Source organism: Salmo salar, chromosome ssa22, assembly GCF_905237065.1.
Source record: "Salmo salar chromosome ssa22, Ssal_v3.1, whole genome shotgun sequence".
NCBI classification, from domain to species: domain Eukaryota; kingdom Metazoa; phylum Chordata; class Actinopteri; order Salmoniformes; family Salmonidae; genus Salmo; species Salmo salar.
Window position 1 is genome coordinate 22,118,760 of NC_059463.1, and position 13,778 is coordinate 22,132,537.

Sequence of the window (13,778 nt, forward strand, 5' to 3'; positions counted from 1 at the left end):
CCACACAGAGGGCAAGCAGCAGGTTGCTGTAATTAATTAGCTTTCCATTAAGTTGCCCGTAAACCTTGCACTAATTGATGTCATGACATGTAGAAAGGCTCCGGTGCTGGAGGCTTTTTGCATGTATTACAGTTGAGAAGACAGTCATCAAGGCATTTGCCTTTCCGCTTTTTAATTACCTTTAAAATGTTTGGGAGCTAATAAATTGAGTCCTGGAATGGGGTGGAATTTACCATACAGTACAGTAGAGGTACAACAACAAATTATTGAATAATAGGTTTAAAAATGTTATATTTAACCAAAAATGAAAAGCTTCAATGGCCTTTAACCTCACTTATACAGTGCCTTCGATCATGAAAGCATTCAGACCCCTTGACTTTTTTCACATTTTGTTACGTTACAGCTTTATTCTAAAAATGATTACATCAATCTACACACAAAACCCCACAATGACAAAGCAAAACGTTTTTTTTTGCTCATTTATTAAAAATAAAGAAACTGAAACATCACATTCAGACCCTTTACTCAGTACTTTGTTGAAGCACCTTTGGCAGTGATTACAGCCTCGATTCTTCTTGGGTATGATGCTACAAGCTTGGCACACCTGTATTCTTATCTGCAGATCCTCTCAAGCTCTGTCAGGTTGGATGGGGAGCGTTGCTGCACAGCTATTTTCAGGTCTCTACAGAGATGTTCCATCGGGTTCAAGTCCGTGCTCTGGCTGGGCCACTCAAGGACATTTAGAGACTTGTCCTGAAGCCACTCCTGTGTTGTCTCGGCTGTGTGCTTAGGGTTGTTGTCCTGTAGGAATAGGAATCTTCACCTCAGTTAGAGATCTCTGTACTCTGCTTCATTCATCTTTCCCTCGATCCTGACTAGTCTCCCAGTCCCTGCCGCTGAAAAACATTCCCACAGCATGTTGCTTCCACCACCATGCTTCACCGTAGGGATGGTGCCAGGTTTCCTCCAGACGTGACACTTGGCATTCAGGCCAAAGAGTTCAATCTTGGTTTCACAAGACCAGAGAATCTTGTTTCTCATGGTCTGTGAGTCTTTAGCTGCCTTTCGGCAAACTCCAAGCGGGCTATCATGTGCCTTTTACTGAGGAGTGGCTTTCGATTGGCCACTCTACCATAAAGGCCTGGTTGGTGGAGAGCTGCAGATATGGTTTTCCTTGCTCAGTTTGGCCAGGCGGCCAGCTCTAGGAAGAGTCTTGGTGGTTCCAAACTTCTTCTATTTAAGAATGATGGAGGCCATTGTGCTCTTGGGGTCATACAATTCCTTTGGCTTGGAGGAATGGCTTGGTTTTTGCTCTGACATGCACTGTCAACTGTGGGACCTTATGTAGACAGGTGTGGGCCTTTCCAAATCATGTCCAATCAATTGAATTTACCGCAGTTGGACTCCAATCAAGTTGTAGAAACATCTCAAAGATGATCAATGGAAACGGGATGCACCTGAGCTCAATTTCAAGTCTCATAGCAAAGGGTCTGAACAGTTATGTAAATAAGATACTTCTGTTTTTTTATTTCTTAAAACCTGTCTTCGTTTTGCCAGTATGGGGTATTGTGTGTAGATTGCTGATGATTTTTATTTAATCAATTTTAGAATAAAGCTGTAACTTATCAAAATGTGTAAAAAGTCAAGGGGTCTGAATACTTTCCGAAAGCACTGTTTCTTGAAAGAAAGATTACAAAGGAACTCAATGGTGAGTCACTCAAAGGCCCTTGTCGTAGATACATAGATCTATTCTACTAATAGCAGAATATCTGTCTCAAAGCCTTCCATTCATATGATGATAAATATACAAGACACTTGAAAATATATTAAATGTCACGACTTCTGCCGAAGTCGATGCCCCTCCTTGTTCGGGTGGTGCTCGGTGGTCGACGTCACCGGTCTTCTAGCCATCATTGATCCATTTTTCATTTTCCATTGCTTTTGTCTTGTCTTCCTACACACCTGGTTCCTATCCCATTCATTACATGTTGTATATTTAACCCTCTGTTTCCCCTCATGTCCTTGTCAGAGATTGTTTGTTGTTATGTGCTCGTGTTGTTGGATTGGTGCGCGATGGGTTATTGTACCCATGTTTATTTTATTATGTACTTTGGCTTTGGAGTTTGTTTTTACTTTATTAAACTACTCCAGTTACACCAAGTTTGTTTCTCCTGCGCCTGACTTCCCTGCCACCTACACACACGACGTGACATTAAAGGTCTTGAGGAGTTTCAAGAGAGCTAATGTGGCTGTGGAAATGGGACTTGGATATCAGTATGTTTTGTATGTTCACCGGTAGCAGACGAGTTTCACATCTCTCTATGAAAAGCAGAGATCAAATACTCTGATTAAACAGAGGATGAGATAAAATGATACAGATGTAGGATCTTAATTTGATCACCCTGTTGCAGGAAAACTTTCCTGCAACGCAGGACATTTTAAACTTGTAGGGTATATTGAGGTTGTAAAAGGCGAAGTTTGAAATTTCCACTCTGAAATTTCTGACTTGATTTCCCCTTACGAAAAATGTATAAGCCCCTACAAAAATTTACATTACTTGACATTCATGTAATAATTTACATTTCCTGTTGCTGCAGGATTATGTTCCTGCTATAGCAAACTGGCTCAATTTAAGATCTTACATCTGTATACACTTTATGAACATTTGTGCTTTTAAGTGTGACACTATCATATGAAACAAGTCCAAGATTAAAATCAAGATTATCATCAGTAAAAACTGATCAAACATGCAGTTCAACAGGGAGTAATATTTTTGGTGTATTTTAAGAATGGATACTGGACTGTTATTCACTTGTTGCATGATTCTTGTACTGACATGGTCCATGACTAAAACAAGTTACCCTGTCTGGGATACGTTGTGATACAGCCAGGGAAGTACATTTACTGTTATTATCTTTGATTGACAGGGAGAGTGGGAGAAATGAAGATGGATGAGACTTATTTAAGAAAAGTCACAGACGGAGGGGTCATGACTTTGAAAATGGCAGAGATATTTCAGTTTAAAATACATTTTGAGTCAGACTCACTCTGTCTTTCAGGTGTTAAAGGAGAGGGATGTAAAAGAACAGAGATATATTTAACAGAGCAGAGGGTGGGAGGACTGAATAAAAGTTTTCATCTGTATATCACCCTGTACATGTCCTGTCAAGTAGTCAGATCAGAAGAGAGCCAGTTTCCCCCTGGGCCAATGGGTGTGTCAAACTGCTGGCCAATGCTGTTTTTCTAGGTCTATAAGTATTTGGGGGGGGGGGACGTATAGAATTTGAGCAGCCTTCTTCTAAAGGGAAGATAACAATCTACTGCTGGTATTCTATCAAGGAGAATAACGATTATCAGCACGTAGCCTGTATGTTAACATAAACATGACTAATCAATCAATCAATCAATCAATCAATCAATATAGATATTTTTTTCAACAGTGAGAAAATATTAAAAGGCTAAGCCTACAAACACATCTTCCCTTCCACAGAAGTGAGTGCTGGTCAATGAGATTGGACAATTCATTTTTAATTGGCGATAATAAAATATGATAGTCTTTATTCTTCCATTGTAGGGATGGCTTTTTTTTGCTACCTTACTATTTGGCGTGTATCGAACATTGGGTATTGAGGGGTCTGTGGGGATTGAGCACGTGACAGTGACAGCATATTTTATAAGATCTCAAGGAAAAACTGTTTATTTCACTTGCTACGTTAGGTTACACTGTACCAGATCTGCGCTGATACGTCGAGAGCGGATTTGTCGAACATCACAACTGCTCTGCTCAGGCTTTCTGAATAGGGAGAATTGGCCAAATTAAACATTGAGAGCTACCCAAACGCTTGAGACGTGAAGAAACATCGATTAACTGTTTTTTTTTTTGAGTAATGCAAGCAGCCTTCCTTCAACGAGTTCACCTGTATTGCGGTTAGTCGCGCGCCAAGCATACAAGAACCGATTCATCCAGTGGATTCAGCCGTACGGGCTCCACCAAAAGGTAAGATATTGTTTTTGTTTTTTAAGAGTCGGCGTGTTGCATTTTATAGTGTCCATATGGTTGTAGTTTTTATTTCCTTTCACTGATTATCAAGTCTCATAAAGCGCAACGTTCAACCATCTAATTTGTCTTCTATGTTAGGCTATACCTAAATTAGCGAACGATCTGCCGAAACAACCCTCACGTGTTTATTTCACTGACCATAACACGCTCCGCTGATGTACATAGCACAATACATTGTTGCGCTCTAGTAGCCTGTCGAGAGCGCAGTAAGGAGTGGCAACTCCTTTATTTATGATGTAGCAGCCTACACAGTTTCTTACTACCTGGTATATCAAGTTGTATATCACGACTCTGCTCTATGAGTCCCAGTGAAACAGAACAGTTGATATATTGTTATGTAGGCATGTTACCAGGTAGTTAACGTTATAAGACTGTAATAATAACATTTAGACGTATGGCCCGCTGTAAAATAAAGTCCATATAGCAGGTGTCACACAGCTCCTTATTATGCACCTGTAATAGTACTGTCCATGGCCTCTAGTTGATCATGAATACCTATTACCTTACTATGATGGCAACTACAGTTGATAAATACATGATTTGATTTCCAAATATATCCTTGAAGGCCCAATCCAGAAAAGGGATAAAGGCTTAATTTCCAGTTACAAAAGCTGAATTAAAAACCAGTTGGCTTTAGGTCAACAGTGTCAAAGTCATTTTTTTCCGGGGGTTGCTCAGTGTACTAATACCTGTTAGTCATATCTAGATGTTTTATCTACAGTATACTATGACTAATTATCTTTGGGTGCAAGCTATAAGCCTGGTGAATGAGACTCTGACCCTTGTCTGTTTGTATCATTGCCAGAGATATTTTTTCCATCTCAGCAATGAGAGTTAGACTCAGTGCTGCCTGCTGTGGAGCGGGGGCAAGCAGGCAGACGATTTTATCTCTCTCTCTATCAACAGTTAGTTTGCTTCGTCAGCCTTATGTCTCAGCAGAAATTGGAAAAACAAATTAGCAGTTGATTCAGTATGGGTTTTTGATTGCTTGTGCAAACCATTTGCAACAACAAGGAAGGTCTGTTAACTAAGGTTAAAAAAACACTGCACTCTCCAGAAATTCATGGATTGAGATATTTTATATTGAGAGAAAAATGTAAGACTGTCAGTGTCTCCAAGCCTTAACATCAACATAGTATTCCCCTGTTGCTTATGGGTGGATAGGCTTACATTGTCCCCTCCTCTCTGTGAAGAGAAACTGACAGCTGCTTGGGTGCTATGTAGTCCAGGGTCCTAAAGCTATTTGCTTATTGTTTCCTTCTAGACTGACCTTCTGGATGTAATTAATGGGCCTCTACACTTCACAGGAATAAAACAGAAAAATTCCATTATTTTCTGCTGAAAGAGTGGGAGCCTACTGACGGCTCAATTTTGCCGCTGGCCAATGCTGATAGTCTGTTGGCCTAGTTCAGTTTTTGGTTTGTTTATGTAAATTCCACTTGATGATGTACGTATGAGGCCGTGTATTTCAGGGACAGACTGTTGTCATTGGTGATGTTGTCATCGTTGCTCTTGTTACCATATTAAGACGTTGTCATGAAGTTCCTTGGAAAACTACAACGCTCCCTCCCTCCAGTAGTTTTCTATGCAATTAAGTAAGTTAACGTCATCCAGATGATCTGTTGGCAGATATGCCAATACTTTAGGAGCCATCTGAGCATCCCTCATTGGTATCAGCCCAACATTTTCCTGAAATAAGTCTGCTAAATAAGCAAAGATATAAACTAAGATTCCATTGCCTTGAAATTTCCCAGGTTTGTCTTTAAAAACACTTGAGCTGGAACCCATGTATCCCTCTTTCTATATTCTGGAACATGCCTGTGTTAATTCTTCTATGTAAAATGAAAATTAGAGTGAACTCAAGATTAACCATAAAACATTGCGACCTACTCAACAATCTCAGAATCTACACTCTGTGGTGTATATTCAGGAGTCTTGAAGAAGCACTTGCAGTTTAATCTAATTGATCGTTTTATTCCCTATTGTTTTACAATGCTAAACTTAGGGAAAGGGAAATTGGAACAATAATCACAATCAGAAGTAGCATTCGTTCCCCCTGATGCTGCAGCCGTAGCAGTTTGAGTCTAGATTGTCTCCCCCTTTGAAGAGGGGGATGACTGCGGCAGCTTTCCAATCTTTGGGGATCTCAGACGATACGAAAGAGAAGTTGAAAAGGCTAGTAATAGGGGTTGCAACAATTTCGGCTAATAATTTTAGAAAGAGAGGGTCCAGATTGTCTAGCCCGGCTGATTTGTAGGGGTCCAGATTTTGCAGCTATTTCAGAACATCAGCTATCTGGATTTGGGTGAAGGAGAAATGGGGGAGGCTTCGGCAAGTTGCTGTGGGGGGTGCAGGGTTGTTGACCAGGGTAGGGGTTGCCAAGTGGAAAACATGGCCAGGCGTAGAAAAATGCTTATTGAAATTCTCAATTATCATGGATTTATCGGTGGTGACAGTGTTTCCTAGCCTCAGTGCAGTGGGCAGCTGGGAGGAAGTGCTCTTATTCTCCATGGACTTTACAGTGTCCCAGAACTTTTTGGAGTTTGTGCTACAGGATGCAAATTTCTGTTTTAAAAACCTAGCCTTTGCTTTCCTAACTGACTGTGTATATTGGTTCCTAACTTCCCTGAAAAGTTGCATATCGCTGGGCTATTTGATTCTAATGCAGTACGCCACAGGACGTTTTTGTGCTGGTCAAGGGCAGTCAGGTCCAAGGGCTATATCTGTTCCTGGTTCATTTTTTTAAATGGGGTATGTTTCTTTAAGATTGTGAGGAAAGCACTTTTAAAGAATAACCAGGCATCTTCTACTGACGGAATCAGGTCAATATCCTTCCAGGTCGATTAGAAAGGCCTACTCGCTGAATTGTTTTTTGGGAGCGTTTGACAGTGATGAGGGGTGGTCGTTTGACCGCAGACCCATTACAGACGCAGGCGATGAGGCAGTGATCGCGCTGAGATCCTGGTTGAAGACAGCAGAGGTGAATTTGGAGGGCAGGTTGGTTAGGATGATATCTATGAGGTTGCCTGTGTTTACAGATTTGGGGTTGTACCTGGTAGGTTCATTGATCATTTGTTTGAGATTGAGGGCATCACCTTAGATTGTAGGATGGCCGGGGTGTTAAGCATGTCCCAGTTTAGGTCACCTAACAGCACGAGCTCTGAAGATAGATTGGGGGCAATCAATTCACATATGGTGTCCAGGGCACATCTGGGCGCAGAAGGTGGTCTATAGCAAGTGGCAATGGTGAGAGACTTGTTTCTGAAAGGTGGATCTTTAAAAGTAGAAGCACATTTGTTTGGGCACAGACCTAGATAGCCTGCAGAGTTCTGTTGTACTATCTCTGCAATAGATTGCAACTCCGCCCACTTTGGCAGTTCTATCTTGTCAGAAAATGTTATAGTTAAGGATGGACATTTCAGGGTTTTTGGTGGCCTTCCTAAGCCAGGATTCAGACACAACTAGGACATCCGAGTTGGCAGAGTGTGCTAAAGCAGTGAATAAAACAAACTTAAGGAGGAGGCTTCTAATGTTAACATGCATGAAACCAAGGCTTTTACTGTTACAGAAGTCAACAAATGAGAGCGCCTGGGGAATGGGAGTGGAGCTAGGCACTGCAGGGCCTGGATTAACCTCTACATCACCACAGGAGCAGAGGAGGAGTAGGATGAGGGTACGGCTAAAGGCTATCAGAACTGGTTGTCTAGTGCTTTCGGAACAGAGAGTAAAAGGAGCAGGTTTCTAGGCGCGGTAGAATAGATTCAATGAATAATGTACAGACAAAGGTATGGTAGGATGTGCGTACAGTGGAGATAAACCTAGGCATTGAGTGACAATGAGAGAGGTTTTGTCTCTAGAGATATCAATTAAACCAGGTGTGGTCACCACATGTGTAGGAGGTGGGACAAGAGGGTTAGCTGAGGCATATTGAGCAGGGCTGGAGGCTCTATAGTGAGATAAGACAATAATCACTAACCAAAACAGCAATGGACAAGGCATATTGACATTAGGGAGAGGCATGCGTAGCCGAGTGATCATTTCGTCCAGTGAGTTGCTGGGAGGGCTGGAGACACGGCGATTCAGACAGCTAACGGGTTGGGGCTAGCAGGCTATCAGAAGGGCCTTAGAGGGACGTCGCAACGGAATAAGTCTGTTGTAGCCCCTTCGTGCTGTTACGTCTGCAGACCAGTCGTGATTGATCAGCAGGTGTCCGTGTAAAAAAAGGGTCCAGGCCAATTGGCAAAATAGGTATAGTAGCCCAAAAAATTGGCTGATGGACCTCTTCAGCGAACATTCCGGTATGCTCTAGACAGCTAGCAGGCCGCGGCTAGGAGATGGGCATTCAGGGGACATCGCGATGGAGGAGCCTGTTGAAAACCCCCTCGGGCGGATGACTTCGGTAGTCCAGTTGTGATGGATCGGCGGGGCTCCGTATCGGCAATAAAAGGGGTCCAGGCCAATTGGCAAAATAGGTATTGTAGCCCAAGGAGTGGCTGATGGACCTCTTCAGCTAGCTGGGAGATGGGCTTAGCACAGGCTAGCTCCAGGCTAATTGGTGCTTGCTTCGGGACAGAGATTTTTGCCAGGAGAAGCCAATCGGATAGCAGCTAGCTAGCTGCGATGATCCAGGTGAAGATCCGGGGATCTGGAGAAAAAGATGTCCGATAAGCTCTGGGTTGAATCGCGTTGTCCAGACTGGCAGGAGTTGTCCGGGCTAAAGGTTAGCTGATGACCTCTAGCAGTGGCTAGCTGACTACTAGCTAGTAGCTAGTTAGATGGCTAGCTGCTGTTGGGGGTTCCGGTTCTAAAGTAAAGAAAATAGCAGATACATACCACATTGGGTGAGGCGGGTTGCAGGAGAGTATTTTGAAGTTGGGGTTAAGAAAAATATAAAAAAACATATGTGAAGAAAAAAATATATAAAAAGATATATACACGGGACACGACAAGACATAGACAAAAGACGCCTGACTGCTACGCCATCTTGGATCTAAATAATAAGAATGATGCATTAATATATTACACATCTCTCTGTATTCTTCATTGTTCCCTTCTTGCACAATTCACGCATCTCCGCTGGCAACTGCACTGGCCTATCTCTTGTTCGTCTCTCTAGCTCTTGAACGAGTAGCCTAGATAGGCAGTGAATAGCAATATAGTTTGAAACTTACTTAACTAATAGGCCTAGGCCTATTCGAGGAGAGAAGCATAGATCGATCCTCTTGCTTGCTGAATGGCTATAAAATAGGCTACAGTGTTGGCAATGAACTTGCGGTGAAGTTATAATGGTGAGAGCGATGTGAAGCTCTGGTGTGATGTGTTGGCTAAATTGATGCAATGCTGCGCTGATTCATTGCAAACGTAAAATAAAAAGCAGAGAGAAATTAATTCATCCATTCACACAACAAACCCACAGGCCTCTAAGTGGCCGTGCGTGGCCTGTCAGTGTCCCAGATAACAATTTCTATTGGTCAACAGCTTATTTTCGCATGCGAAAAAAGACGCAAAAATTTAACCTGTTCCGAATATATAATTGCAGCAGGATGATATTTCGCAATTGGTGTGAATGGAGTCATAAACAAGATTTATTTATTCGTCCGAATTATTTGGCTGAAAATAATGGACTTGGTGAGAAAGGGCCTTAAGTGAGTCAATGAATGAGAACGTTTTAAATGTGCTACCACCAGAAAAGTCTAATAGTTTGGGAGAAGGACAAATTAATTTGAATGGGACTTGGGGCGCCGATATTTTAAGCAGAGTTGGCCCTCTGAGTACAGCGGTGTTGCACAGGACTTACTGAAGCCAACACTCCAAGTCCCAATATCCTTCAAAGCTGTTTGTTACAAACCAGCACTGAACAAAAATATAAATGCAACATGTAAAGTCTTGGTCCCATGTTTCATGAGTTGAAATAAAAGATCCCAGAAATTTTACATACACACAAAAAGCGTATTTCTCTCAAATATTGTGCACAAATTTCTTTACATCCATGTTAGTGAGCATTTCTCCTTTGCCAAGATAATCCATCCATCTGACAGGTGTGACAAGCTGATTAAAAAGTATGATCATTACACAGTTGCACCCTGTGCTGGGGACAATAACAGAGCACTGTAAAATGTGCAGTTTTGGCACACAAAACAATGCCACGTATGTCTCAAGTTTTGAGGGAGTGTGCAATTGGCATGTTGACTCCAGGAATGTCCACCAGAGAATTGAATGTTCATTTATTTATCATGCCGCGTCCAACGTCGCTTTAGAGAATTTGGCACTTCCTCCAATCGGCCTTACAACCACAGATCACGTATATGGCGACGTGTGTGCGAGTGGTTTGCTGATGTCAACGTTGTGAACAGTGTCCCATGGTGGCAGTGGGGTTATGATATGGGCAGACATAAGCTACGGACAACGAACACAATTGCATTTTATCAATGGCAATTTGAATGCACAGAGATACCGTAACGAGATCCTGAGGCACATTGACATGCCATTCATCCCCTGCCATCACCTCATGTTTCAGCATGATAATACACAGCCTTATGTCGCAAGGATCTATACAGAATTCCTGGAAGCTGAACATTTCCCAGTTCTTATACTCACCATTGACATGTTTGGGATGCTCTGGATCGACACGTACGGCAGAGTGTTCCAGTTCCCACCAATATCCAGGAACTTCGCACAGCCATTGACATGGCATTGGCATTGACATTCCAAAGTAGTGGCTTCCATCTGGCCACTCTACCGTAAAGGCCTGATTGGTGGAGTGCTGCAGAGATGGTTGTCCTTCTGGAAGGTTCTCACATCTCCACAGAGGAACTTTGGAGCTCTGTCAGAGTGACCACTGGGTTCCTGGTCACCTCCCTGACCAAGGCCCTTCTCCCCGGATTGCTCAGTTTGGCCGTGCAGCCAGCTCTAGAAAGCGTCTTGGTGGTTCCAAACTTCTTCCATTGAATAATGATGTAGGCCACTGTGTTCTTGGGGACCTTCAATGCTGCAGAACGTTTTTGATACCCTTCCCCAGATCTGTGTCTTGACACAATCCTGTCTCGTAGCTCTACGGACAATTCCTTCGATCTCATGGCTTGGTTTTTGCTTTGACATGCACTGTCAACTGTGGGACCTTATACAGACACGTGTGTGCCTTTCCAAATAAATGTCCAATTGAATTTACCACAGGTGGACTCCAATCAAGTTGTAGAAACATCACAAGGATGATCAATGGAATCAGGATGCACCTGAGCTCAATCTTGAGTCTCATAGCAAAGGGTCTGAGTACTTATGCAAATAAGGTATTTTCTGTTTTTTAGATTTAATATATTTGCAAACATTTCTAAAAAACTGTTTTTTGCTTTATCGTTATGGGGTATTGTGTGTAAATTGATGAGGGAAAAAATGTATTTATTCCATTTTAGAATAAGGCCGTAACATAACAAAATGTGGAAAAAGTCAAGAAGACTGAATAATTTACGAATGTGCTGTATTTTCTCTCAGAGCTTTTCCGTCCTACTATGGAGTGAACACAGAATAATTGTATTGTTGGTCTGAAAATAATATCTGAGGTGTTTGAAGTGTCTGGGAATGACATGGTTATCATTCCAGTTAGGTTTTACATGAAAATTCTGCAGAAATTGCTAAATTTGTCATTTTCAAGTTTCTTTAATGACTTTTAATGGGCGAGTCTGCAAATTGAATAACATATTGACCTACTGTAATAAACGTTAATAAACTTACACCCAAGTGAATGAGTGGGATGTTGCTGAAATATTTTTTCTTATTCATGGGTTTTGATCAAATGAAAACTGTAATCTGTGAAGGGCTAAAAATAATGATTTTGACTTAGAACAGAATGACTCATTTCTGGATCTACAGTACCTGAAGAGCTGTCACCATAAAACATATGTTGATTGCCTTGTCTTTTGACATTTCCAAAAAGGGTTGCTTGTAAGATAGAGGGGCAGAGCTATATAAAGACATGTCTTTGATGGTTGAAGTGCCAGTAGGCACACCATGAGCATCCTTTCCCCATGACTCAGTGTTTGCCCCCTCGATTGCAGGATGTATGCTCCAACGAGTCTCTCTCTGTCTGTCTGTCTGAGTTGTTTCCTGATGTGTTTATTTTACAATGCATGCATAAGGAAGTCAGTCAATTTGCGATTCCCTGTTAGAGACTGTTTTTCTTAGGTTACATAAATCATAAAAGTTTAGCCTTTTGTTTTCTATGCAGACATTGAAATTGAGCATGTTCGAAAGCAATCATGATATTACAAAAAAAGAGTGATAATTTAAAAAAATGAAATAATCAATCATATATGCAGCTGAAAATGAACAAAACCAGTGGCTTTCCTTTAAAACTAAAATCCTTAGTTGAAAAAATAACAAAGCGTCACCCCTCTGTTTTAGTAAAAAGCTGAGGGATTGGCCTGGAGAAATAAATCACTCTCAAATTCATACAGACCTACGGATGCAAGGACTGGCCATCGATGATATCAAAATTATAATTATAGTTTAACCATGTTTGTTTACATTTAGGTTAAACGTTACTGTATATTTTGGATTTTGATGGGGTATGACAGTTTAACAGTATTTCTAAGTTAAATTCTCTAAGAATCAATGGGTATGTATAATTAATTTATATAGCAACTAAGGATTCTACCTGCAGTTTATGACCTTTCTATTGATCCCTTTAAGAGTGTCTGGTGCTTTAAGAGTGTCTGGCTTTTTTACACAGCGAGAAATCCATTGTTTCCCTTCAGTCAACTGACACAGACATGTATCTGTAATGGACAATTTACACCACTCTGTGTAACACAGGTTTAATTCCATGGCAATTTGGCTTGTCCAACGTGATGGACACATCCATCTGTCCTTAGTAACAGCGCTGGTATATCTCTATGGCTGCAGGGACCAGTGTCAATGGCCACAGGTAAATGGCTGACAGCTCACACTCTTGATTGTGACCGTTTTAAGAGATAGGTGGCTTCATGTGTGGTGTAACCAATGACTTTGATGTAATGCAGGTTAGGTTTGGGGTTATCCTCAGGTGTTAAGCTCCTGTTATGAAAATCGATAAAACAGGAGAGCCCAATTCACTCAACATTTGCATTGGTGTGAAGCCGACCTGAAATAATTAGTGAGGATGGAACATCTCAGGTGTTACTATTTCCATGCTTTCAACACAGCATACAACAACATAACATTAGCATACAATTGATTCAGATGCTGAATGTACTCCATGTAAATGGTTGTCTATAATTTTAGTGTTACCCACACAGTTAACGGTGATGCTGTATTTATTGACCTTGTATTAAATCTCTCTTTTTTTACGTTAATAAAAAGTCAATTTAAAAATGGAATCCACAGGAGGTTGGTGGTACCTTAATTTGGGAGGACGGCTTGTGGTAATGGCTGGAGCGGAAGAGGTGGAATAGTATCAAATACATCAAACACATTGTTTCCATCTGTTTGATGCCATTCCATTTGCTCCATTCCGGCCATTATTGTAAGCCGTCCTCCCCTCAGCAGCCTCCAGTCAGTAATAAAATGTAATACTGTGCAATATTCAGAAGATCTGTAAACCACACCATTTATCTGAAATAGAGATGTGATAAAAATATAGATAAATAAAACATTCGAAAAAGGAATGAATGCAGAATTTTTGGGGGGAGAACATACATACTCAGTAGTAGCAAGCTGATTTATCCTCGTTCTGTATGTAAAACAA

At 41.4% G+C, this 13,778-nt stretch overlaps 1 protein-coding gene across 1 annotated transcript in view; it reads left to right on the forward strand.

Annotated features, from left to right (window-relative positions):
• Positions 1–3,686: 3,686 nt before the first annotated feature.
• LOC106583006 (rap1 GTPase-activating protein 1) overlaps positions 3,687–13,778 on the forward strand; it is a 153,695-nt gene continuing 143,603 nt past the window's right edge. Inside the window, exon 1 of the mRNA XM_045705841.1 lies at positions 3,687–3,997. The gene's annotated coding sequence lies outside the window, so the exon portion shown is untranslated. The remainder of the gene's footprint in view (positions 3,998–13,778) is intronic.